The 22,235-nt window shown below is 37.7% G+C and overlaps 1 protein-coding gene across 1 annotated transcript in view; it reads left to right on the top strand.

The window, feature by feature from the left end:
- Positions 1-528: 528 nt before the first annotated feature.
- Positions 529-22,235, top strand: part of bahd1 (bromo adjacent homology domain containing 1) — a 50,243-nt gene continuing 28,536 nt past the window's right edge. The window contains exon 1 of the mRNA XM_056266290.1: positions 529-771. The gene's annotated coding sequence lies outside the window, so the exon portion shown is untranslated. The remainder of the gene's footprint in view (positions 772-22,235) is intronic.

Consider the following 22,235-nt stretch of genomic DNA (forward strand, 5'->3'; position numbering starts at 1 on the left):
TATTTTGTGACAACATTCATCAATTGTTTAAAGAAACAAATTGGTTCCAATATCAAAAAGCAGTTACAAAAAGGTCATTACTGGAATTGTTGTTTGAAGGGATTGTTAAAATAAAGTATTCTGATTCTTTCTGCTTGTCAGAAGTAAAAGAGTCCTGTGTTGTAGCAGGCAATGTGATAAACTACAACTTGAGGGGAACTGACTTCATGAATCTACTAAAATGATTATAAGTCACATTTTTTAAAAATTGGCTCAGAAAAGTAGCATCATTTACTTGCAGATTTCACTTTTCAAATTTACTTGGGTTTCACATGTGCCAATAGCCCTTTAAGAAACTCCATGTTGTCCCAGCATGCTATACGTCAACACACTGGCCGTGTCACAAAACCTAGTGAGCTGCCTACCTAGACAGCATAATGGACATAGTGGGCGCATTCCTCACTATTATTGAGCATTATAGGTGCGTGCAGCATGTTTAGAGACTCAGGGGCGTGTTGTGTGTCAGTTCAGTTGACTGTGATGCCTAAAAATGCAGTCTAGGCAGGCAGATCACTATGCTTTGGGACACCGCCATTAACAGCGGATGGTGGTGTTACGTAAACTCCATGGCAAATGTGTTTGTGTCAGTTCTGCATGAGTCTGCTCTATTCCAGGTGTTCTCCTCAGGATGACAGTACTATGAGCTTCCCATGTATCCACGAGAGAAACAAAAGCGGACCAGCAGTGTGTTACCAATAAAGTATGTCATTTAAATCCACGACACCACTAAAGGTAAGAGAATCTCTACGTTTGAAAGAATACGGGAAGTTTGTAGGCATAATTCGATTCTTTTTTTGGCGTGCTGTCCTCCTATATTAAATTTCTTCTAAACCCGTCACTCTCTGAAGTAATTAAGAGTGCTTTTTGGAAAGAAGTCTAATCCATCATTTAGTTTCGTTACTCATAATGACAGGCATGTTACCCATCTACATAACATTCCTACGCGACGCGTCAAAACTAGAATGCTCTCAATATAATCAAGTAATTTGTCCGAAAAATCGCGCTTGCTAGATTATAAAAAGGAGCAATCCTAGATTGTCGCTCGCAGTGAGTGAAGGCAAAGACTATGGTGTAGGTGATGAGTTGTTTGTCTAATCTTTTGTTTGTTAGTAACGCAATCACGGGTTCTTTGCACTGGTTGTTCCCTATGGTTGTTCCCTGTCGAAAACACTGGAACATCAACTTGAAACTGACATTTTTGCTCTGGTCACATTGTCTGACTTTTATTCGAGTATAAAAGTCAATGGCCCGATAAAAAAAAAGAAGTTTAGAACATTTTGTTATTGTACTGACTGACATTGAAACTTGTCCATTGACTCATTTGCTTCTGGTAGGCTACTGCATTTTATTGATTCTTTAAAGGCCTTAATTAGGCAAATTAATTTTTGAATGTCACCCAAAAAGCAATTTGGCCTTTTTATACTTACACGAATTTAGACTTTATACAAGTAGTTTTAGTTAATACTTTTATATTCTGATTATGAATAGGCTACATTTTTTGTGTTAGGGATGAAGAATAGCACATTTAAAGGGTTAGTTCACCCAAAAATGAAAATTCTGTTATTAATTTCTCACCCTGATGTTGTTTCAAACCCGTAAGACTTTTGTTCTTCTTCGGAACACAAATGAAGATCTTTTTGATGAAATCTGAGAGCTACACAACTACCAATTTGATGCTTCAAAAAGTTCATAGTTGAGCGATTTAGTCCACATTTTCTGAAGACACGATCGCTTTATACGATGAACAGATTAGGCTATTTATGCTTTTATTCACATATAAGCATTCATCAACGCACACATCAGGTATGGTAAACAGAAGCTCAATCATTTTTGTTTGATGTGCAAGAACCAATGAGGTTCATTCTCATGTGTTACGCAGCACGTTTGAGCTTCCGCAAGAACCAATGAGGTTCATTCTCGTGTGTTACGCAGCACGTTTGAGCTTCCGCAAGAACCAATGAGGTTCATTCTCATGTGTTAGGTAGCACGTTCGACCTTCCGCAAGAACCAATGAGGTTCATTCTCGTGTTACGCAGCACGTTTGAGCTTCCGCAAGAACCAATGAGGTTCATTCTCGTGTGTTACACAGCACATTTGAGCTTCTGCAAGAACCAATGAGGTTCATTCTCATGGGTTAGGTAGCACGTTTGAGCTACCGCAAGAACCAATGAGGTTCATTCTCGTGTGTTACGCAGCACATTTGAGCTTCTGCAAGAACCAATGAGGTTCATTCTCATGTGTTACGCAGCACGTTCGACCTTCCGCAAGAACCAATGAGGTTCATTCTCGTGTGTTACGCAGCACGTTTGAGCTTCAACAAGAGGTTTGTTCTTCGGAGTTGAGCTTCTGTTTATGTTCGCTGATCAATGATTGTGAATAAAAGCCTAAATTAAATCTTTATTAAATCATGTCTCTTCAGAAAATTTGGACTAAACCGCTCAATTCATATGGATTAGTTTTACAATCTCTTTATGAACTTTTTGAAGCGTCAAAATGTCAGTTGTGTAGCTGTCAATGGAGGAACAGAAATCTCTCAGATTTCATCAAAAAGCTCTTTTATTTGTGTTCCGAAGATGGTTCGATCTTACGGGTTTGGTACGACATGAGGGTGAATAATTAATGACAGAATTAAAAAAATTGGGTGAACTAACCCTCCGATGTTTTGAGTGATTGATTTATATAAAAATTTACCTATTTGAATAACATAATTTTAAGTGTACTACAAGATAATGATGCATATAAAATCTGCTTTAATGGAATATTTATCTTCCATGACATTGTATGACCGTGTCACCATTTTGCTGTGCTGGGATGTGACAGTAGCCTATATAGTTGAAACTTTTGTTTCTGTCGATAAAGAGAGACTGCTCTTTACCTGACCAGAGATGACATTGTAGTTTGCTATCTTTCAAGTGCTACGGTTTTGTTTTCATCAAAAGAGAATTGTAAGACACTTTGGTTTTGCTTATTGAAAAAATGTTTAACCTAAAATTTACCTAAAATCTTTGACATGTCAATTGTCATTAGCTTTGTCAATTAAGTTACGTTCATAACACCTAGACTTTATATGCTATTGTTTGAAAAGGCATTATTGTCAATTTAGGTATTTTATTTTTATATGCTCAGGGCTCAACGCTAAGGATTTTTTCTACTGGCCTGGCCGGCCCAGTGGTTCAAATTTGTACTTGCCCAGCCAAAATGTTCACTGGTCCCACAACAAAAAATGTATTAAGTAAAAGAAAAGAAAATGGGCCCATAAAATAAGCAATGTTTTCGTTTAGTATTTTTTGATACATGTAACCATAATAAATAAGGTTATGACAACAAGAGCTATAGATTAACTCATTTAAACAGTACGTAATAAAATAGGAACAAATAATTAAATTACGAGCAATAGCACAAATAAATACAGCAGAACAAACATAAATGAAATAAACTGTGCTTTTCAGGTTTTTCATGTAGCCTATAAACAGGAGATTTCCAGGTAGGCTACAGAAATTGTAATAATGTATAACTATAGATCAACCTTTATTAAAGTTAATCAGTGAAGAGCTGTTAAAGATGCATGAATAATGTTTTGAAATGTTGAAAATATAAAACGTTAAATACTGTTGTTTGACATTTTTTTTAATGAAAAGATACTTTAAATGTTAAATTAAACCCACCAGTAGGTGGCAGCAAGTCACTTTTAATGAGTGAGTCATTGGGATTCAACCGATTCATTCAAACGGCTGATTCATTCAAGATGGTTAGAGAATTTTACTAAATGAGTGAGTCATTCAGCTGATTGGTTCAAAAAGCTGATTCATTCAGTAAAGATACAGTTGCTCAGAGACGCAAAACAGTGCTGTGGACTTTGTTTTGAAACTATTTTCGTTTGCGGAATAGAGCAAAACAGGCGATTTGATGTCTAAAATGTAAGTCACTTAATATTAACTTCTTTATTAAACTATGTTGTATAAACTCAATATCACATTTGTAATCATGGTGATATTTGGAGGAAAAACGGCGCTTTTCGTGTAATATTGGTTAATAATATTAAATGATATAAATATATAAGATATTCAGGGGCATTTTTGCCTCTTATCTTGAATCTGGGGGCATTTTAAATGCATTTTAATAGACTAAAGCACGCATTTTAATAGACTAAAGTAAAAGCATAGGCTACACTCTAACGTTAAATGTGCACGTGCGCTAGTCTAATCTACTAGACGACATGTATGCGTGCACTCAATGGGTGTGTTTTTGTTTAGTTTTTGTAAAGTGGGGGACATACTGATGTCAGATCGTTAAATCAACAATAGCGATATCATCATATCGCACACTTCTACAGCACTGGCCCGATCGGGCAAGTGACAGTTTCATCAACTGTCCCGAGGGTCGTTCACACTGGCCCCGGGCCATCGGGCAGTCCTTATTGTTGAGCCCTGATGCTGTCACTAACACATTGAATATGAAGCACAGTTTTCATTTATCTTAACACACAAAAGGCAAGAAAGCATGTTGGTATGGAAAATACATTTTAGGTCACGACTGAAACTGATAAAGCTCTTTTCTTTGTAATATTTCTCTTTTTTTTCTTCTTTTTTTTTTTTTTTTAGATTTTTAGTTAGTAGTTGGACTGGTCAGCTTGCTTTCCAGTTTTATGCCATTATTATCCAAAACCCCCCTTGCCATGTTTGAGGAGCAAGCATATGTTCTGTTGTCCTATTTTATGATCCAATTATAGGATTTTGAATGATGTTGGGTTATAGTCTTCTGTTCAATGTGGCTTAATCCACATTCCTTCAGGCTGCCTTTTTAAGTGCCTGAATTCTATGTAAAAATTATTCCGTGATGATTGTTTTGTTTTTACGTTTCATTGGTTTTGTTTGACCTAAATGCCTTCATAAAAAGTACAAATGTTCTGTAAGTTGCAAATACACAAGGCAATGTGCTCCAAAACAGTCAGCTAAAGGTGAAATGTTTTGACTAAACCGACAAGGTAAAATATAACCTAAGTTCTAATTGCTATTATCAGAAGAGGATATAAGTAGCGCTCGGGTCTGCTGAATATAAAGTGACAGTAATTATGGTATTACTTAGTTGAAAGCTTGAAGCTGAAACTTAAGAAAAAGAAAAAGCAGTATGGATAATTTTTTTTAAAGTTTTATTCCCTGTTTAGGGGTTCAGGGTGTATGTAGTGTACATCTTCCTTGTAAATATTAGTAATAATGTTAATTGGAAGCAATGAGAGGCCTTAAAATCCTTAAAAAAATTAAATAACTGCAGGTGTATTTTAATGTGTAGGGAACTAAGATTGTTGGAGTAAGTTTTATACATTACAGTCTTTTTTTTTTCAAAGTAAATCATACACCTTTTTTCAGTGGTTACAGGTCAGTTTTATAGTGATACATATGGAAATTATTATAAAATGTAATGTTTACTCTTGTCATTTCATAATTATTAGGGATGCACTGATATTGAAATTCTGGCTACTGATAATACTGATAAATGGCAGATAATAAAATTCAATACAGTATTTATACATCAATCATTTTAAAGGCAAAATATGTAATTTTCGCTGCTAGAGGTCGCTTATTCAAAACAAAAGCATAGCTTGATGATGCCTTGATTTCGCGGGATCACAGGAGTTGTTGTCTTCACCTCTACTGCCGATGGAAAAGAATCCGACGGGACTCGGGCAGAAATCATATTCATAGATGAGCTAATGTATTAAAGATTTATTGACATTACTGTAGTATGAAGCAGGGCGGGGCTGAAAGTCGCTGGAGCGATTGCTAATGAAAGACAAGCGCGACACGCGGCTGGAGAGCAGGGGAGCTTTTATTATGCAGCAAACGGCCGCTTCTGCTTGTTCCGGTAATGTGAATGTGGGGTAACGTAGCGCTGTTTTATCATATTAGATACATTTGAGTGTGTTGAAAGTTATGTTATAATGCTACTCTGTGCGTTCGCTAATCGCTACTATGCGCCTACTGACACTTTTTGCACACTGCAGTGTGCTAGATCGATATTAGGCATAGTAAAACATTGTACTTAAGGTAGAAAAACGAGATTTAAACAACAAGACTAACTGTGTTGAGCTGCATAACAATGATTAGCTTTCTGTCGATTAATGTATCCAAACAGTTGGTCTCCTGTCTAATAAAACACATAATATATTAAAGCATCTTTGGTGTTTCCATGGTTTCCAAAAAATAAACCTGGAAATCGAGGATAATGCAGGTATGATGTCATTGATAGGCGACGCACGGACACAGTCTCCTGGTTAAAATTGCTTTTTTCTCTGGATTTAAACATTCTTGGAAATATTTGGGATAATGTAAGTACACAAGTCAAAAAAATGTATAATATTGTTCTCATGGTTTTTAGATACATTAATCTAAAAATCGTACATATTGTGCCTTTAAATTCTACGAGTGAATTTAGGCATCACAACATTATAATGTACTGTATGAAAAATGGATATTCATGTTGGTTTGCTAAAAATTACGTTTGACAGTATATGAAATTATTAATGATTTAAAGATGAATTTGTAGGCACTAAATGAATCTAAATCTAATCTAAAAATATGTATCAAATATCAACAGTACTGATAGCTACAGATATATCATGATTAAATGTCAAACAATTTTGAGATATATAAATAGTTTCCTTTTTCACTCATCCTATTTTCATTGTCAAGTGCACTTAGTACAGATCAGTCTCTCACTGAATCAATTCGACTCATGTTTAACATGAATTATCACCTCTTGGGAAAAAGAAATCCATCAAATATACGTATGCATGATTAGGATTTTTCACTGAACAGATCATCAGTGATATCCCATTACAGACGGCAGCCTATGTGCAGCAAATTGACTTTTAGATTAATGGTCCATAACCCCTTTTACCAAATTTGTACAACATGGAGTATAACAGGGCCACCTCATATCCACTCGTTGCACATCAAATCTAAAAATTTGACATGGAGAATTGGATTTAAAAAGAAAACGTTGTAATGATTACACAACGGCTTCACTGTATTGATATGCATTACAAGTGGAGATACAGAGTGTACGCTAGTTTATCATTAAAGCATTGATTATTTTGCTGATACAAACAAGATATAAGTTAATATCCTCTATTGATTTAATAAAGTCATTTTGCTGCTGATCTGCCAAAGCTAATATAAACGTCTTCTAGTGGGACTCGGGGACAAAGTCACTTACAGAATTAGAACCAAGCAGAGCCTCCAAATTCCTGTGATGCACAGGTCCATTTTCTTTGGCTTATGTGTAGAAGCAAGTTCCATTGTCCATCCATTAGGGATGTACTCTATATATTGGTGCCATATCAGTTATTAAATGATATAAGAGATTTAATTATTATAATTGTGATATTTTATAATTGTACAGGCACATTTCCGCTATTTTTACATTTAGATTACCTTTGCCGTCATTTAATGCTCACCTAAAGCGAATCTTTATATATATATTTAAATAAAACCCGAATAATTTAAAGGTCCCCTGACATAAAATTTTCAATTTCTGAGTTTTTTTAACATTTCCTAGCCTATATTTAATTTTTTATTTGATTTATTTATCCTTTATTTTACCAGGATAGTCCCATTGAGATAAAAATCTCTTCTTCCAGGGAGTCCTGGCCAAAATGGCAGCACAAAAAGTTTCACGTATACAATACAAACATAAAACTCAAAATCTTACATAAAATTTCACTCATAAAATGGCAACAAAAGTTACTTTACAAAACACGCACACGTTTCCTTTAAATTGGTCGATAAAAGATTTTTAAAAACGTTTAAAGAGGGGAGTGTTTTTATCATTATTATACTCTGCAGCTCATTCCATAACCAGGGAGCATAGGAAGAAAAGGCAGTGTTACCAAGCTCTGAACGTACTCTAGGAACCTTTAAAAGCAGTTTTGCACTATATCTAGTGCTATAATCTAATGCAATAAGATAATAGACGACAGATATAAATTGGTAATTTGCCTAACAATGTCTTAGCAATAAACATCAACATGTGTATTTTTCTCCTTTGGAACAAAGAAGTCCAACCCACCAATTCATACAAGGTACAATGATGAGTGCGTGAAGAGGCACTCGTCACGAAGCGTATGGCAGCATGGTATACACAATCTAATTTTTTTAGCGACGATGAAGCTGCATGCCTATAAATCACATCACCGTAATCCAATACTGAGAGGAAACAACTTTGAATAATTCTCTTTCTTGCTTCAAAAGGAAAACATTTCTTTAAACGAAAGAGGAAACCCAGTTTTGGTCTAAGCTTTTTCAAGAGATTTTCAATATGTACATTAAAACCAAATTTTTCATCTAACCATATGCCTAAATATTTATAACAATTTACTCTTTCTATACAGTCCCCCCTCTAAACTTAAAATCGGGCGATCTGTGTTGATGGAACAACGGGTGAAAAGCATATAATTAGTTTTTTTCGTGTTTAAAACCAGTTTCAAACTTGACAATGACAGTTGCAAAGACCGAAAAGAATCTTGCAAAAGCTCTATGGCTTGATTCAGAGAGTGTGCTACTGTATAGATGATTGTGTCATCAGCATATAGATGAATTCTCGCTGGAGTTATCCCACAACCTAGGTCATTGATATAAATGGAAAATAAAATTGGTGCTAAAACAGAGCCCTGTGGGACACCTTTTTTAATTGTTTGTTCTGCTGAAGTAAAATTTTCAACTGAGACACACTGAGTTCTTTCTGATAAGTAATTATTAAACCAGTTTAGAGCTGTTTCACTATAACCCACACAACTAAGTCTCTGCAACAAGAGTTTATGATCTACAGAATAAAATGCTTTAGAGAGATCTACAAATAAGGCTGCGCAATGCTGTTTACTATCCAAACATTCAATAATATAATTTGTGACCAGCATGGCTGCTGTTATAGTACTGTGACCTGATCTAAAGCCTGATTGGAATTCATTTAAAATGTTATTTTCAGGTAAAAACTGTTTTACATGATCATTTACAAAAGATTCAAATACTTTTGCCATCACCGGCAACCTTGAAATTGGACGGTAATTATTCATCTCAGATGGATCACCCCTTTTAACAAAGGTAGAATCATAGCCGATTTCCATGCACGGGGAATAACATTTAGAATTTAAACTTAAATTTAAGTGATGGGCTCTGTTATAAGATCTGCAGCAATTTTTAAAAAATAAGGCTCTATTTTATCAGACCCCGCTGATTTTTTACAATCCAAGTTTGGTAAGGTTTTATAAACTTGTGTAGCTAAAATAGGAGTAAAAGTGAACCGCTGAGAACAACATGAAACGTTTTCCACATTGCCTTATATATTATGTTCCTTTAAATGGCTAAAATCTGAGATTAAATCAGCAGAGATAAAATGGCTGTTAAAGGCTTTTACAATATTTTCTTTGTCCCGGATTACACTCTCATTTAATTTCAAACAATCCGGCAGACTGGTGGAGGTTTTTTTTACCACAAACTGATTTAGTCAACTTCCAGAAATTAGTCGGATTGTTCAAATTTTCATTCATCATATTTATGTAATAATCACATTTAGATTCTTTTTTTACCAATTTTGTACAATTATTTCTTATTGTCCTATAATTTACCCAGTCCATGTTATTATTTGTTTTCTTTGCTTTAGCCCATGCCTCATCTCTTTTTTTATATAAGTAAAGATATTGACTCATTAAACCAGGGATTATCTCTACTTCTTACTCTAAACCTTTTAAAAGGTGCATGCTTGTTACTAGGGATGGCCCGATACCATTTTTTTTCAAACCGAGACGAGTACGAGTATTTACATTTGTGTACTTGCCGATACCGAGTACCGATACCGATATTTCAACCGCAAAAGTAATAGGCTCCCATAAAAGAAGACGACTATTTTAGAACACAGGTCAGAAGACTGTTTTTATTTTCTTCTCTGCTTGTTTTAACAAGTCAAAAACAAAAAAAAAATTGTAAAATAATAAATGTATTAACACACAAACCACTGTTAATTTAACATAAAAGCAAGCAGGCTACTGCGTGCATGGGCATGACTGAATGCACGCAAAGTGCGCACCCTTAATAAATCCTAAAAGCTGACAGTTCATCGCGATCTCACACATCTCTGTTATTATCAATGAAGCTGACTGCACAATCAATCTTTCATAATATCCACACTTTGTTTGTTATAATTAGAGGATTTGCCAGCATACAGAATTCAGCACTGAACAAAAAAGTCCGTTTTGAGCAGTGAGGGGAGTCTATCTTAAATGCTTCTGATTGGCCATTGCGTTCAAGAAATCAACACATATGTCTGTGATTGGCTACATCGCTCAACGCTGTAACCATGTTATGAATAGAAACTCTGGCCTGTAAATCGTTTCTATTTTGTTGTAGTTGTTCTTGTTGCTTTTCTGCAAGAGATGAATAAAAATCTATTACGGTAGTTTTTATGTTTTATTCATAGATATTTCTAGTTTGCGGGAGTCCCGCGAATCGTTTTATTCTCCCGCACCCGCACACACAGAGTGAGTGCATTAGGGCCGTTACATAGTCAACGCGAGCGACGCGAGCTACGCGTTCCTTTTCATAGTACACAAGCGTCACCGGCGATGCGTGAAATGCAATACACCGATTGCGCAGCAGGGGGTAGTAGACTCTAGAGTCGGGTCACGTAAAATTCAGATCAAAATGGCAACTGAAGAGGAGTGCATATGGCTGATTTTACATCGGCGGCAACAAAGGATGTATACGAACAAGCTCGCATAACTTTTCCTCTTCGCCCGCCATTGTATTCAAATCTTCTTCTTCTGTAAACATAATAATATACCTTTTTATGTACATTACTTGCAATGTCGCCCCCACCGACAACGCATAGTATTGCGTGCATCGGCGCGTCGCGTATCAAAAACTAGGACGACACATTTGGCTACGCATCGACGCATAATGGCGGCCGAAACGTAGCGATGTGTAGCCTTGCGCACGCGTATGCGTACCGATGCGTTGACTATGTAAGGGCCCTTACCGCCCGCGCGCGCGCTCGGCCATCAGATCTATGATGCGTCTTCAGATGTTTAATTAGATTGCTGGTGTTAAACGATGTACTTTCTTTCCCTCCTCTCGACACCTTAGCTGAACATAACTCATAGTCTGCCTTGCTGTTGTCATCATCCCTTATCTTGAAATGAGCCCTAACCGCCGACATTATACTTTCCTATGCCTCAGTTCACCTCGACAAAGCACTCGCGGCGGCCAGTTTCGTTTTGCAAAATGTACGTGGTATCGGTGCGTGGTATCGGCGAATTTTTATGAGTACGAGTATATGAGGACAGTATCGGCCCGATCCCCGATGCCAGTATCGGTATCGGGCCATCCCTACTTGTTACATATAGTCAAAAAAGTACATTTAAAATACTCCCATGCTATATCAACATCGGGTATCTGTGAAACAACATATAAATCACTGTTATAAATATCTTGCAAAAAGACTTGATCGTTATAATGTTTAAATTGTCGTTTCAAGATAAAACGTGGTTTACTCTTTGGAATCCTGCAATTTCTTACACATACTATTGGACAGTGATCACTAACATCATTACAAAAAACTCCAACCGCAGAGAATCTATGAGGAGCATTAGTTAAAATAACATCAAGTAGCGTAGATTTAACCAGATCTTTATGATTTAACCGGGTGGGTAAATTTATCAATTGATCCAAACAAAGAAAGTCACAAATACTCTTGAATGGATCAGACATTTGTGATAACCAGTGTTGGGGAGTAACGGAATACATGTACCGGCGTTACGTATTCAGAATACAAATTATGAGTAACTGTATTCCGTTACAGTTACAATTTAAATAGTTGGTATTTAGAATAGTTACATTGTTGAAATCAATGGATTACATGACGATACTTCTCTGTTTCACAAGTTTATTCACTCTCTAAATAAATTAAGGCAACTCAAAATTTCCCAGAAGCCCCAATATGAAAACGAAAAAAATGCGCGGTTTGCGTGCGTGATCAGTCAATGGAGTTGGAAGAGGTGCAGCGGGAGCTAGAGATGGAGCCGGAACAACAGCAGAGCAAGAATGCATTTATATCTTGGAAATTTAAACAGTATTTTACGTTAAAGAAAGAGAAGGGAGGGGGACGAAATATAACTGTGCAGTGCAACCTCTGCTTGCCAGCAACTAACCTCCTTTAAGCGTCCAAAGACTCCATCTCCAACCTGAAGAAGCATCTTAAAGTAATTTTTTTAATATATTTTTTATTAACGTTAGTCGTCTGCTGTAGTTTTACTGGTCACCTTGCTATTAATAGTTATATATCCGGTAGCTACCTGCTTAGTTGACGTGCGACTTCACATTCTCCTATGTGCTGATTTACTAGCCCCCGAGCCGTTGAAAGACTGACTAGCCCCATTTGACATTAACGTTAGGGTGACCATACGTCCTCTTTTTCCCGGACATGTCTTCTTTTTGGACCTAAATAAATGCGTCCGGCCGCCCATTTCTAGATCACCCAAAATGTCGGGGATTCGGCTTTTGCTTTCTACAGTCGCCATTCATTGTTTATGCACACCTTTTGTTTCAATCGGACTGAATTCATTCAGATTGATGAAACTGAATGTAGTGTTTACATGAATGCTAAACAAGTGATTGCTGTTTTGATAGCGACCTAGAAGCCTACATAAGGAAAGTAGGCTTATACAAGAGAACATCAGAAGCACTGAAATCTTTTTTTTTTAAACTGAAATAGTGTTTTTCTGTAAAAAAAAAAAAAAAAAATTATTTTAACCAATGGCCAAGAAAAGAAACTGTGTCATGTAAAAGGTGTTAAAAGCTAAACTCTTTTTAATTATTATTATTTGTTTGTCATTATTCTATTGTTGCAGGCAAAAAGTTGAATGGAAATTATGTATTACTTGTGGAAGTAATCCAAGTATTCAGAATACAATACTTAGATTGAGTAATGTAACGGAATACGTTACAAATTACATTTTTGGGCATGTATTCTGTATTCTGTAACGAAATACATTTTGAAAGTATCCTTCCCAACACTGGTGATAACCAATCCCAATTTAAATCACCGTGTAAAATCAGCTCTGATTTAGTCCAGTTATGAAGAAGGTCCGTATATATGGTCCCCCAGTGGCTAGAAATTTCAATCGGTGTAAACCGAGCTTTGGCTATCTTTCTCTGCCTTTGAGAAAATGAAAGCTCAGACAGGCTGATCTTGAATCTCCTCCGCATGACGTCATACAGAGGAAAGGTAACCTCCCCTTTCTCTGCTTTGGCCGCCCAGAGAATTTGGCTCGCCAATGAGAAAATGAGCTAGGAAGTACGAACGCGCAAGCGCGATTTGAGTTTTTCCTCGAGAGATATCATGGCTTGCAAACGAGCGAAGCATGGCAGTTGATCAGTGTTCGGATGTACAAATGAACACAAAAGTATTTTTTAGCTCCTTCATCCGAGCCTCTGAAGAAACAATGGGTTAATTTTATTTTCTCTGGAAATGCGCCGACGCAACTTACCAAAGTTTTGTATGGTCCAAAACATTTCACCGACGACTGTTTCCTCAACTTGGGCCAATACAGAGCTGGCCTCGATGAACGTCTGAAAACAAATCTACCAAGCAACAATTTTCTGATGTGTAGCCTAATTGTTCAAGTTCAGACAGGTAATCTTTCTCTCAAAATCGTTCAATACTGTTTATGCATAAGTCAAGACAGTGACTAAAATTTCAACTTCACATCGTTTCTCACAGCGCGAGTTAGAGAGAGCATTAGAGAGAGTGCAGAAACTGCGTTGCAATGATAAGATCTTCATTCTCGCGATCAACAGACTGTCATCTGCTTGCTCAATGCTCATCACGGCAACATTTTATGTGATGGGAATTGATCTAAATACTTTTAAAACCTCTCACGATTCGTTAATCTCGATAGCTGTAATAGTAAAAACGTATAATAGCTGTAGTAAAAGTATTCAAGAGAGTTTCACATGTAATATGTAGCTATTTCATATGCAAGCATGTTAGCCAATCACAGCAGAGGCCGGTTACACTGAATCCCACAGCAGACACACCCCTTCAAACAGAGCGTTCAAATGAGAGGCTAAAATCAGGCTAGGAAAAATGCCTTTTATTTAGAAATTATGACTATTTTTGATCTAAAAAAACATACTAACATTATAAGGGCAACCCAGGAAACATTATAAAATAATAAAATAACCCCATGTCAGGGGACCTTTTAATAACACTGCTAAATGTTATGTATAACACTGTTATAATGTTGTGAAGCATAAATTCATGTGTAGCATTTAAAATGGTTGATCTTAAAGGGGTCATGACATGAGAAATCAAACTTGCGTTGATCTTTTGACATATAAGAGGCAGGGCTCGCAATATTTGGTAGCCCTTCGGGGGCAGGCACTCTTCAGGTTTTGGTAGCCCGAAATGAATTTTACTAGCCCAAATAAAAATACAATTTTTAATGTAGAAAATTGGTTAGGAGTCAAAACATCAATAAAAAACTTTTTCAAAACACAAATATCAACAAGTGCACAGCTCCATTGTTTTAAAGTCTGACAATGCTAAAAGTGTTAATTTTCTGATGGAATAATTCACTTATTGAAGTGTAGCAATAAATAATAACTAGAAAAAGTTCGTCGAGACAAACTTTAAGTTGGCTTGTGAAAGTTTGGACCGCAAAGTTTGAAGAAGTATAAAGTAGTTTGAAGTTTACATTAGTTTAAAGTTTAAATTAGTTTAAAGTAGTTTATAGTTTAACTTAGTTTAAAGTTTAAAGTAGTTTAAATTAATTTAAAGTTTAAATTAGTTTGAATTTTAAAGTAGTTTGAAGTTTAAATTAGTTTGAAAGTTAAAGCATTTTAAAGTTTAAACAAGTTTGAATTTTAAAGTAGTTTGAAGTTTAAATTAGTTTAAAGTAGTTTAAAGTAGTTTAAAGTTTTAAATAGTTTAAAGTTCAAAGTATAGTTTCAAGTAATTAAATGTTGCTAGGGTGTTTCTAGTGGGTTGCTAAGGTGTTGTGGGTGGTTGCTAGGTGGTTTCTAAGGTATTTTGAGTGGTTGCTAGGGTGTTATGGGTGGTTGCTAGGGTGTTCTAGGGTATTTTAGGTGGTTGCTATGGTGTTGCTAGGGTGTTTTAAGGCATTTTGGGTGGTTGCTAGGGTGTTCTTAGGGTGTTCTAAGGTATTTTGGGTGGTTGCTATGGTGTTGCTAGGGTGTTCTAAGGTATTTTGGGTGGTTGCTAGGGTGTTCTAAGGTATTTTTGGTGGTTGCTTGGGTGTTCTGGGTGGTTGCTAGGGTGTTCTAAGGTATTTTGGGTGGTTGCTAGGGTGTTCTGGGTGGTTGCTATGGTGTTGCTATGGTGTTCTAAGGTATTTTTGGTGGTTGCTAGGGTGTTGCTAGGATGTTCTGAGGTATTTTGGGTGGTTGCTAGGGTGTTTCTAGGGTGTTCTAAGGTATTTTTGGTGGTTGCTAGGGTGTTGCTAGGGTGTTCTAAGGTATTTTGGGTGGTTGCTATGGTGTTGCTAGGGTGTTCTAAGTTATTTTGGGTGGTTGCTAGGGTGTTCTAAGGTATTTTGGGTGGTTGCTAGGGTGTTGCTAGGGTGTTATAAGGCATTTTGGGTGGTTGCTAGGGTGTTCTAAGTTATTTTGGGTGGTTGCTAGGGTGTTGCTAGGGTGTTCTAAGGTATTTTTGGTGGTTGCTAGGGTGTTCCTAGGGTGTTCTAAGGTATTTTGGGTGGTTGCTATGGTGTTGCTAGGGTGTTTTAAGGTATTTTGGGTGGTTGCTAGGGTGTTCTAAGTTATTTTGGGTGGTTGCTAGGGTGTTGCTAGGGTGTTATAAGGCATTTTGGGTGGTTGCTAGGGTGTTCTAAGGTATTTTGGGTGGTTGCTAGGGTGTTCTGTATGGTTGCTAGGGTGTTCTAAGGTATATTATGTGGTTGCTAGGGTGTTCTAAGGTATTGTGGGTGGTTGCTATGGTGTTGCTAGGGTGTTCTAAGGTATTTCAGTTGGTTTCTAGGGTGTTCTGGGTGGTTGCTATGCAGTTGCTAGAGTGTTCTGGGTGTTTGCTATGGTGAACTATTTATGAGTTTAAAAGTTCATAAGTGTATGAATTCATGAGAGTTCATACGTGTATGAATTAATGCATTTATAAGTTCATGAGTTTATAAGTGTATGAATTTATGAGTTTAGAGTTTATAAGTTTAAATGAGTAAGAGTTCAGAGTTTATTAATTTATGAGTTTGAGTTCATAAGTGTATGAATTCATGAGTTTATAAGTGTATGAGTTTATAAGTGTACGAGTTTATGAGTTTAAAGTTTAAATTAGTTTGAAGTTTAAAGTTTAAATAAGTTTGAAGTTTAAAGTTTAAATAAGTTTGAAGTTTAAATTAGTTTGAAGTTTAAAGTTTAATTTAGTTTGAAGTTTAATTTAGTTTAAAGTAGATAGATAGATGGATAAGTGTCATAGATAGATGAGTTTATGAGTTTGAATGAGTCTCATTGGCTCATATAGTGTATAGAATGGCAGTTTGATTCAGTCTAGGGTTTCAAGGGATTTACATTTGAATTTTTGACAGTTGGGGAGTTTGAAAATCTGAAGATTCCGCAATGTAAAGTCAATGGGAGTTTTTTCCGACTTTGATCGTCATTTTTAGGAAAACCGTAAGTCCGATCAGTTAGAAAAGATATAGCATACCGAGTCAGAACAGTTTGAGTGTCCGTGCCGAGTTTGGAGTATGTGGAGTTAAAGCTCTAGGAGGAGTAGCAGTTGTAAATTTTGAGTAAGAAGAATAATAATAATAATAATAATAACTAGAAAAAGTTCGTCGAGACAAACTTTAAGTTGGCTTGTGAAAGTTTGGACCGCAAAGTTTGAAGAAGTTTAAATTAGTTTGAAGTTTAAATTAGTTCAAAGTAGTTTATAGTTTAACTTAGTTTAAAGTTTAAAGTAGTTTAAATTAATTTAAAGTTTAAATTAGTTTGAATTTTAAAGTAGTTTGAAGTTTAAATTAGTTTGAAAGTTAAAGTAGTTTAAAGTTTAAATAAGTTTGAATTTTAAAGTAGTTTGAAGTTTAAATTAGTTTAAAGTAGTTTAAAGTTTTAAATAGTTTAAAGTTCAAAGTAGTTTAAAGGTTAAAGTATAGTTTCAAGTAATTAAATGTTGCTAGGGTGTTTCTAGTGGGTTGCTAAGGTGTTGTGGGTGGTTGCTAGGTGGTTTCTAAGGTATTTTGAGTGGTTGCTAGGGTGTTCTGGGTGGTTGCTAGGGTGTTCTAGGGTATTTTAGGTGGTTGCTATGGTGTTGCTAGGGTGTTTTAAGGTATTTTGGGTGGTTGCTAGGGTGTTGTTAGGGTGTTCTAAGGTATTTTGGGTGGTTGCTATGGTGTTGCTAGGGTGTTCTGAGGTATTTCGGGTGGTTGCTAGGGTGTTGCTAGGGTGTTCTAAGGTATTTTTGGTGGTTGCTAGGGTGTTGCTAGGGTGTTCTAAGGTATTTTGGGTGGTTGCTATGGTGTTGCTAGGGTGTTCTAAGTTATTTTGGGTGGTTGCTAGGGTGTTCTAAGGTATTTTGGGTGGTTGCTAGGGTGTTGCTAGGGTGTTATAAGGCATTTTGGGTGGTTGCTAGGGTGTTCTAAGGCATTTTGGGTGGTTGCTAGGGTGTTGCTAGGGTGTTCTAAGGTATTTTTGGTGGTTGCTAGGGTGTTGCTAGGGTGTTCTAAGGTATTTTGGGTGGTTGCTATGGTGTTGCTAGGGTGTTCTAAGTTATTTTGGGTGGTTGCTAGGGTGTTCTAAGGCATTTTGGGTGGTTGCTAGGGTGTTGCTAGGGTGTTCTAAGGTATTTTGGGTGGTTGCTAGGGTGTTGCTAGGGTGTTCTAAGGTATTTTTGGTGGTTGCTAGGGTGTTCTGGGTGGTTGCTAGGGTGTTCTAAGGTATTTTGGGTGGTTGCTAGGGTGTTCTGGGTGGTTGCTATGGTGTTGCTATGGTGTTCTAAGGTATTTTGGGTGGTTGCTAGGGTGTTGCTAGGATGTTCTGATGTATTTCGGGTGGTTGCTAGGGTGTTGCTAGGGTGTTCTAAGGTATTTTGGGTGGTTGCTATGGTGTTGCTAGGGTGTTCTAAGGTATTTTGGGTGGTTGCTAGGGTGTTGCTAGGGTGTCATAAGGCATTTTGGGTGGTTGCTAGGGTGTTCTAAGGTATTTTGGGTGGTTGCTAGGGTGTTCTGGGTGGTTGCTAGGGTGTTTCTAAGTTATATTATGTGGTTGCTAGGGTGTTTTAAGGTATTGTGGGTGGTTGCTATGGTGTTGCTAGGGTGTTCTAAGGTATTTCAGTTGGTTTCTAGGGTGTTCTGGGTGGTTGCTATGCAGTTGCTAGAGTGTTCTGGGTGTTTGCTATGGTGAACTATTTATGAGTTTAAAAGTTCATAAGTGTATGAATTCATGAGAGTTCATACGTGTATGAATTAATGCATTTATAAGTTCATGAGTTTATAAGTGTATGAATTTATGAGTTTAGAGTTTATAAGTTTAAATGAGTAAGAGTTCAGAGTTTATTAATTTATGAGTTTGAGTTCATAAGTGTATGAATTCATGAGTTTATAAGTGTATGAGTTTATAAGTGTACGAGTTTATGAGTTTAAAGTTTAAATTAGTTTGAAGTTTAAAGTTTAAATAAGTTTGAAGTTTAAAGTTTAAATAAGTTTGAAGTTTAAATTAGTTTGAAGTTTAAAGTTTAATTTAGTTTGAAGTTTAATTTAGTTTAAAGTAGATAGATAGATGGATAAGTGTCATAGATAGATGAGTTTATTAGTTTGAATGAGTCTCATTGGCTCATATAGTGTATAGAATGGCAGTTTGATTCAGTCTAGGGTTTCAAGGGATTTACATTTGAATTTTTGACAGTTGGGGAGTTTGAAAATCTGAAGATTCCGCAATGTAAAGTCAATGGGAGTTTTTTCCGACTTTGATCGTCATTTTTAGGAAAACCGTAAGTCCGATCAGTTAGAAAAGATATAGCATACCGAGTCAGAACAGTTTGAGTGTCCGTGCCGAGTTTGGAGTATGTGGAGTTAAAGCTCTAGGAGGAGTAGCAGTTGTAAATTTTGAGTAAGAAGAATAATAATAATAACTAGAATGTACATTTCCAGAAGAAAATGTGAAGTGGTGCTTGCAGTGGCAAAACTCGCCGCTCGGTTGCTAGGGTGTTCTTGGAGTTTGCTATGATGATGCAAGGCAGTTGCTAGGGTGTTCTGGGTGGTTGCTATGGTGTTGCTATGCGGTTGCTAGGGTATTCTGGGTGGTTGCTAAGGTGTTTTGGGTGGTTGCTAGGCGGTTTCTAGGGTGTTCTGGGTGGTTGCTAGGGTGTTGCTAGTTTGTTGCTAGGTGGTTGCTAGGGTGTTTTGGGTGGTTGCTAGGGTGTTGCTAGGCGGTTGCTAGGGTGTTCTGGGTGGTTGCTAGGCGGTTGCTAGGCGGTTGCTAGGGTGTTCTGGGTGGTTGCTAGGGTGTTGCTAGGTGGTTGCTAGGGTGTTCTGAGTGGTTGCTAGGGTGTTGCTAGGTGGTTGCTAGGGTGTTCTGGGTGGTTGCTAGGGTGTTGCTAGGTGGTTGCTAGGGTATTCTGGGTGGTTGCTAGGGTGTTGCTAGGTGGTTGCTAGGGTGTTCTGAGTGGTTGCTAGGGTGTTGCTAGGTGGTTGCTAGGGTGTTCTGAGTGGTTGCTAGGGTGTTGCTAGGCCGTTGCTATGGTGTTCGAGGGTGGTTGCTAGGGCGTTGCTAGGCAGTTGCTAGGGTATCCTGGGCGGTTGCTAGGCGGTTGCTAGGGTGTTCTGGGTGGTTGCTAGGCAGTTGCTAGGGTGTTTTGGGTGGTTGCTAGGCGGTTGCTAGGGCGTTGCTAGGCGGTTGCTAGGGTAATCTGGGTTGTTGCTAGGGCGTTGCTAGGCGGTTGCTAGGGTATCCTGGGTGGTTGCTAGGCGGTTGCTAGGGTGTTCTGGGTGGTTGCTAGGGCGTTGCTAGGCAGTTGCTAGGGTGTTCTGGGTGGTTGCTAGGGTGTTGCTAGAGTAATTTGGGTGGTTGCTATGGTGTTACTAGGTGGTTGGTAGTTGTCAAAGATGGTTACTGTTGAGTTTGTAGCATTTTATTGGCATGATTTAGCACTTAGCTAATCAATATTAGCATGTAGCTATTCACTGCTAGCATGTGTAGCATGTAGCAAGTCCTGTTTGCTAGCATGAGTCAAAAGACCCAACCCCCATCTCTATACGATGTTCTGATGCAGAGATGTAGGTCTTGCAAAATGGTTGCTAGGGTACTCTGTTTGGTTGCTAGGGAGTGGCTTGGCAGCTGCCAATCATGAAGCTCCAAAGTCAATGTGAATGTATAAACCAACCCCCATCTCTATACGATGTTCTGATGCAGAGATATTGGTTTTGCAAAATGGTTGCTAGGGTACTCTGTTTGGTTGCTAGGGAGTGGCTTGGCAGCTGCCAATCATGAAACTCCAAAGGCTGCTTGTCACTATGAAAGATATAAACCAACTCCCATGCCTCTGTGACATTCAGAATGGACGATATTCCTCTTTGGATTTTGGTTGCTAAGGTGCTCGACAATGGTTGCTAGGGCGTGGCTAGCAAGTGTTGAGGTGATTCATGATTGGCTGTTTGCTGGCCCGAGTCAAACGAGACCACCCTCATGTTTCTATGACAATTCAGTCCAGAGATATCCCTTCGATCTCTTTCAATGGAAGTCTATGGGAGTTGTTGCTAAGGTGCTCTAAATGGTTGCTAGGGCGTGGCTTGATAGCTTCACAATGATCCTGAGAGACTGATTGGTTGTCTGAGTAAAATGAGCCCGCCCCCTTGTCTCTATGACACTGTGATCCAGAGTTATGTTCAATATAAAAGCGGTTTCTATGGTGTAGGACGGCCCATTTCATGGGCCGTCCTACACCATAGTAAGTCAATGGGGAAACTTTGGGCAGCTCCTGCACCCCAGGGGTGCAACTTTTACCCCATTGTGTGGTATGTTCTTACAGAGTCTGTCAGCCTCTTCAAATGTGGCAAATTTCACGTTTCTGCGACATCCTCGTTCCGAGCTACGACTCGTCAAAGTTTTTCGCAATGTTAAGTCTATGGGATTTTTTTGGGCCGTTTTTCGCCCCTGGGGCGACCATCGTACCCCCGATCTCTTAGAAAAGTCATAGCACACCATTCCCGAACAGGCCGCACGTTTTGACACCTCATTCATGGGTCTGTGACAAAAACTGCGGGAGGAGTAGCGCGTCAAAAAGTGGCCGGAAGAATAATAAGAAGAAGAATAATAAGTATGTGAGATAACAATAGTGTTGCTTCGCCATAGGCAAGCACCACTAATAACTAGAAAAAGTTCGTCGAGACAAACTTTAAGTTGGCTTGTGAAAGTTTGGACCGCAAAGTTTGAAGAAGTTTAAATTAGTTTGAAGTTTAAATTAGTTCAAAGTAGTTTATAGTTTAACTTAGTTTAAAGTTTAAAGTAGTTTAAATTAATTTAAAGTTTAAATTAGTTTGAATTTTAAAGTAGTTTGAAGTTTAAATTAGTTTGAAAGTTAAAGTAGTTTAAAGTTTAAATAAGTTTGAATTTTAAAGTAGTTTGAAGTTTAAATTAGTTTAAAGTAGTTTAAAGTTTTAAATAGTTTAAAGTTCAAAGTAGTTTAAAGGTTAAAGTATAGTTTCAAGTAATTAAATGTTGCTAGGGTGTTTCTAGTGGGTTGCTAAGGTGTTGTGGGTGGTTGCTAGGTGGTTTCTAAGGTATTTTGAGTGGTTGCTAGGGTGTTCTGGGTGGTTGCTAGGGTGTTCTAGGGTATTTTAGGTGGTTGCTATGGTGTTGCTAGGGTGTTTTAAGGTATTTTGGGTGGTTGCTAGGGTGTTGTTAGGGTGTTCTAAGGTATTTTGGGTGGTTGCTATGGTGTTGCTAGGGTGTTCTGAGGTATTTCGGGTGGTTGCTAGGGTGTTGCTAGGGTGTTCTAAGGTATTTTTGGTGGTTGCTAGGGTGTTGCTAGGGTGTTCTAAGGTATTTTGGGTGGTTGCTATGGTGTTGCTAGGGTGTTCTAAGTTATTTTGGGTGGTTGCTAGGGTGTTCTAAGGTATTTTGGGTGGTTGCTAGGGTGTTGCTAGGGTGTTATAAGGCATTTTGGGTGGTTGCTAGGGTGTT

The sequence above is a fragment of the Rhinichthys klamathensis genome, unplaced genomic scaffold (genome assembly GCF_029890125.1).
Source record: "Rhinichthys klamathensis goyatoka isolate OS25496 unplaced genomic scaffold, OSU_Roscu_1.1 h1tg000247l_1, whole genome shotgun sequence".
In the NCBI taxonomy this organism is placed as follows: domain Eukaryota; kingdom Metazoa; phylum Chordata; class Actinopteri; order Cypriniformes; family Leuciscidae; genus Rhinichthys; species Rhinichthys klamathensis.